Raw genomic sequence first — 6,000 nt, 5'->3', positions numbered from 1 at the left:
AGGAAGATAATGAGGGTGGGTAATTGGATTGATTGTTTGATAATTAAATATAATAATTATATTATTGTGGGTTGAAAACCCTATATGCTCACCAGGCTCCCAAGCCTGACCCTCTCAGTTTTCTTTATATTACAGGTTATGGCACGAGAGCATAAGTTGGCTGACATAATGAGAGAATTTGGATAATAGATCAATAGTTGTAAATAACTGCTGTAAGGTCTATTTTGTTCTGTTTATGCTTTTGGTCTGTATTGAACATGACATCCCGAGATTTTGTTATATAATGAAAATACATTTCTTTAAAGGAATGCTTTGATAAACTGTTATCATATTTTTGTTTTGGGAACAAATTCCGCAACTATTTTCTTTAAAAGATTACTCTGATTTTAAAAACAAAGCATAAACAAATCGGTCTTTTCTGGCCGTGAAATTGGGGATGTCATAATTATAGTAGATATGGATATGTCTACTTAATCAAGCATAAGTCAGAGACTTTTGAAAAGTTTAAAGAGTTTAAACAAGAAGTCGAGAATCAATTGGGCAGGAACATTAAGATGCTTCGATCCGATCGAGGTGGTGAGTATCTTAGTACAGAGTTCCTCGACTATCTTAAGGAATGTGGGATTGTCTCACAATTGACACCTCCCAGGACACAACAGTTGAATGGTGTAGCTGAGAGGCGTAATCGAACCTTATTGGATATGGTTCGTTCCATGATGAGTCAAGCTTCGCTACCAATCTCATTCTGGGGGTACGCCTTAGAGACTGTCGCCCATATCCTTAATCTAGTCCCAACAAAGAAGGTTGCCAAAACACCTCACGAGATGTGGATTGGAAAAGTTCCTAATCTAGCCCACATCAAGATTTGGGGTTGCGAGGCATTCGTGAGACGCGAGACTCACGATAAAATCGAACCTCGAAGTAAGAGGTGTATTTTCATCGGCTACCCACATAAATCCTTTGGTTACCTCTTCTACAGACCCAGTGAGAATGTGGTCTTTGTAGCAAGAAGGGCTGTCTTTAGAGAGAGAGAGAGAGAGAGTTCATAAGCCAAGGAAACAGTGGGAGGCAGATTGACCTTGAAGAAATTCAAGAGTCAAGTGGTGAAGGCACCTTAGACCCTAGTAGTCAACCTTAGGAGGAAACTCCTGTTAATCCAATTGACGAGTTTGTACCTCTGAGGCGTTCCACAAGGGTTAGGAATGTACCTGAGCACTACTATGGTTTCCATATTACTGCGGAAGTTGAGACACTTATCAGTGATGAGACACTGGTAAGTCTGAATGAACCTAACAGTTATGCGGAAGCCATGGCAGGCCCCGAGTCTGCTAAATGGAAAGAGGCAATGGACAGCGAGATACAGTCCATGTATGACAATCAAGTTTGGAACTTGGTTGACAATGTACCAGGTCGTAAGACAGTTGGGTGCAAATGGAACTTCAAGAAGAAGACCGACATGGATGGTAATGTACACACTTATAAGGCGCGGCTGGTTGCAAAGGGCTTTTCTCAAACTCCGGGAGTTGATTATGATGAGACCTTTTCACTAGTAGCAACGATTAAGTCTATTAGGGTCCTGTTAGCCATTGCTGCATTTCATGATTATGAAATATGGCAAATGGTTGTCAAAACCGACTTCCTTAATGGAAGTTTGGCTGAAGATGTTTACATGTGTTAACCAGAGGGTTTTGTCAGTACAGAATACCCTAATAGAGTGTGTAAGCTTGAGAAATCCATCTATGGATTGAAACAAGCACCTCGCAGATGGAATCTTTGTTTCAATGAGAAAGTCAAAGAGTTTGGTTTTTTGAGGAGTGAAGATGAATCTTGTGTATATGTCAAGGCTAGTAGGAGTATAGTTAGCTTTTTGGTACTGGAGTGGGCCAAGGTTTATTTAGGATGGGCTAAGAGTGCATGGATAGTCCATGAAGCTTTTAACCCATGGATCCTATGTAAATGAAAGGTCATGGGTATTAGGGTTTACATGGATGTAACCCTAATCCTCCATAATATATAAATGAGTCCTTGGTTCACAAAATGGGCACTAGTGTGTGAAAGAAAAGGTGGCCGATTTTTGTGAGCTCCATATTCTCTCAAGTTATTTCAAGTTGTTTTGGTGATTTGTGATTCCACTTGAGGCATTCACATTATTGGTGCTATGCTCTTAAAGCTCCAAGGAATCAACCACAAGAAAAGGTATGTCATCTTAACTTGTTTTATTACCCAAGTATCAAACCTTTGTATGCTAGTTAGGGTAATACCTTGGAAACTTCAACTTTGCATGTATAATAGAGAAAACATAGATCCAGGATATTTAGGGTTGCATGCACACCATAGGAGTGTTAGAATGCTCAAAACCCAACATGGAGTGGCAGGTGTTGTGGCGACACGCACAGTAACTATTTGTTGCTCCTGTGGAGGTTCCTGTGTTGTTCGTTCCTTTCTCTTGTTCCCCGACTTTCGTTTATAGTCCCCTCCCTTCGTTGGCTCGGGAACGGGGACCACCACGCCATGGCGGATTCCATCGTCAGTGAGTCTCTGGGCCAAGCGTTTTGAACTATCAAAGGTGGTTGGGTTAGAAGACAGTACATTCCCTTGAATCTGGGCAGATAAGCCCCAGATGTACCTCTCTATCTTTTTACTCTACGGGGTAACCATCCCGGGGCACAGTGCTGCCAGGTCGCTAAACCTGTTAATGTAGGCTACTATTTCTGAGCCTGCCATGGTAAGATTCCACAGCTCTTGCTCCAGCTTTTGAACTTCGCCTCTTGGGTAGTATTCATCTATCATCATCTCTTTCAGGTTCTCCCAACCCATGGAATTAGCCAATGATAGGGTCAGTGACTTAACATGGTGATTCCAGCATGTTCGGGCTTTTTCGGAGAAGGTGCAGGTAGCAAACTTCACTTTGCTCCCTTCTGGGCACATACAGATTTCGAAAACTGGTTCTATTTTCTCGAACCACTGCATCAGAGTAATGACTCCCCCATTTCCATTAAAGGATTTGGGTTTTCAGTTCATGAAGTCCTTGTACGAACACTCCCGTGGGTGTCCATGGGTAACTCCGGGGTTAGTTAGGTGGGTACCGCTACCAGATCCACTAGTACCACTTGCGCAGATTTGAGTTATAGCAGCTGTTACTGCGGCTGTTACCGCTTCTTGGAAAGTAGCAGGATCGTGTTGTAGTGGTGGAGGCGGTGGTGGATTCTCTGTTGAGTTATTGACTACGCGCCTTACAGACTACGCGCCTTACAGGTCTACCGCGAGGCATCTTTTCACTATAAAGAATACAAGATAAAACGGTGATAAGTCTATAGCAGTGGTTATAAGCCGAATGCTGATTAACTAAGTTATCCTAGTTCTGAGTGTATCCGGTTCCGATTTTCATAAGGTTCTGAAACAATTCATAGCGGCAATCTATATAAAATAAACTATATGAATCAGTAATGGCTACCCTCGAATGAATTTCTGTGAATTTGAATAACTGCTACCAGTTGTTACAAAAAATGAAATAATCCTAACACATAGTGTGAGTAGGGTATTCACTAACTCACTAAGTCATTTTAGGTTATTATTTATTAGTGTGACGCATAAGACGTTTGGTTTCTTTGGCTGATCCCTCCTTGGAAAACTCCTCATGAATCTCTTGTTGTTCCTCCTTGACTCCTCTGCTAACTGCTATGATGGAGTGGTTACATTTATCTAGGTTTTTCGTGCGAGAATGGGAGTTTCTAAAGAATCTATGAGATTAAATGAAACATTATGGGGTGATCCTTACCGGGTCCTTCTATAATTGTGCAGTGTATACAAGTTGTATATAATTTAAGATTAAATAGACCTTCGAATAAGTGACCCTACTCTAAAACCACAACCAAACAAGGAACAGGAAGTAGAGCATAGATCACCAATTCTAAGTCTATAAAATCTCAATTATATAAAACCTTGGGAGTATACACTCCGAAATTATAGACCTACCAGCAAGGGTCTTTTAAATTTTCACATAAGTTATTTATAGTGCCTAAAATACCCCTATAGTATTTTAATGGTATGATCTTAGTAAATTATAAACTTGTGGTTATCTTATAATATCATAAAATACTCCTATAGTATTTTAACTTTATGTTCTGTTCTAGAAATCCTTTGTATATAGAGTTAGGTAAGTTTTAAGTCTGTTGCAACGCCATATCACTCCCAAACACATGTTGGTCATATCTCAAATAAATATAGTTGATCAGGCTATATTGATCCCAGATATGATTACATAACTGTCCAGGTTTGACCGCAGTGCCCAACCTTTAAATACTTCTGTTTCGTTCTTCTTGTGATACTTGTTCTAGTATATATATATATATATATATATATATATATATATATATATATATATATATATATATATATATATATGCAGGTATGTATACTTTTATAAAAATATTGTTATATTTTAAAAATATACTTTTAGTCAGAGCACTTCAGCCCTATTGTATTGATAGTTGTATAACTTTTATAGATTGATATACTTAGTTCACTATAAACAATGCTCTGATACCAATCTGTCACACCCCCAAACCGGAATGGCGGAAACATTCGGGGGCGGTGGACATCATGCTCAGTATCACAACAAATGTAGAATAGTAAAACAAGCAACCACAACCATTATATAAATATTAAAGTGTTTACATTGTAATTGGTCACAAAAGATTGACTTCAAAAGTAATTAACAAAACATAGATATGAAGCTACTATGCTCCATCTTCAGAATCCATGTGTGTGTACTTGTCTACTAGTTTCCTGAGATTACAAGTGATTTTGAAAGAGAGTATCAAAATTTAAGTTGGTGAGTTCATAAGAAATTTTGTTATAAAAAGTATACTCTTAGTTCTTTGGAAAAGTTCGCTTGTTCCTACAAAAAATCCTATATTTTCTGATGTGATGAATGATAGGTAAAAATGACTCTTACAATTCCTTCTATGAGTACTTAATGAATACAAGTTATATACAATCCAGATCAAACATATAATTGATTGTGTGAATCTGCCCTAAGCCCACAACCAAACAAGGAACAGGAAATCAGGCGAAAGTCACACATCCCATTATTTGGTAGATCCTCATTGTATATAACATTGACGTATTCACCAGGTGCTTACGGAGTTAACTGTAATAGTTCTTTGAAATATGATGAAAATATTCTTTAAGGAAATCCTTATATCCTCTTTAATAAAATGGTAACCACAATAGTTCCTTCTACAATCACTTAGTTTATACTAGCTATATATAAACTAATATCGAACGGACAGTTAAATGGGTGAATCTGCTCTAAGCCCACAACCAAACAAGGAACATGAAATAAGGCGAAAGTCACACATTCCACTGCCTATCATATATTATTTATATATAACTTTGATGTATAAAATAAGGAAATATATAATTAACCACTAAAGGTCCTTTATTATACTAGTTTGTTAACAAGTGTTGAACCATTTGTAAAAAAAGGTTCTTAATTCCATTTACTCTAATGTAAAACGTTGTTTTCAGAAAGTTCCATCGAAAACTGTTTATCTTTTAAATGACGATGTTTACCATAGAAAATCCTATATCTTCTATAAAACCGAGTTATAGTCTTACTCGTTCCAAGACCAAAAAGCACAAGTACAAATACTGTACTTACTGTAAAGTTATTTAGTTTTGTTGATAAGTTAGACTGGCTAAAGACTTGGTTGTTCTGGAAACTTGATGCGACGATACTACCCTCCTATGATTACTTAACACATACGAGTTGTATATAACTGAGATCGAACAGACAGTTGAATGGGTGTATCTGCCCTAAGCCAACAACCAAACAATGAACATGAAGTAAGGCGGAAGTCACACATTCCACTGTCTACCGGACTTTAGTTTTATCTAACCCTATTGTATTTATTAAGTAATCACATAGTTAATATCCCTTGAGATTTTTTTAAGAAAAGTATATTACTACGTAAATATCTCGTTGTTATCTGCTTG

Source organism: Lactuca virosa, chromosome 6 (assembly GCF_052849685.1).
Source record: "Lactuca virosa cultivar CGN04683 chromosome 6, Lactuca_virosa_CGN04683_v6, whole genome shotgun sequence".
NCBI lineage: Eukaryota > Viridiplantae > Streptophyta > Magnoliopsida > Asterales > Asteraceae > Lactuca > Lactuca virosa.
Note: the sequence above shows the minus strand (reverse complement) of the source record.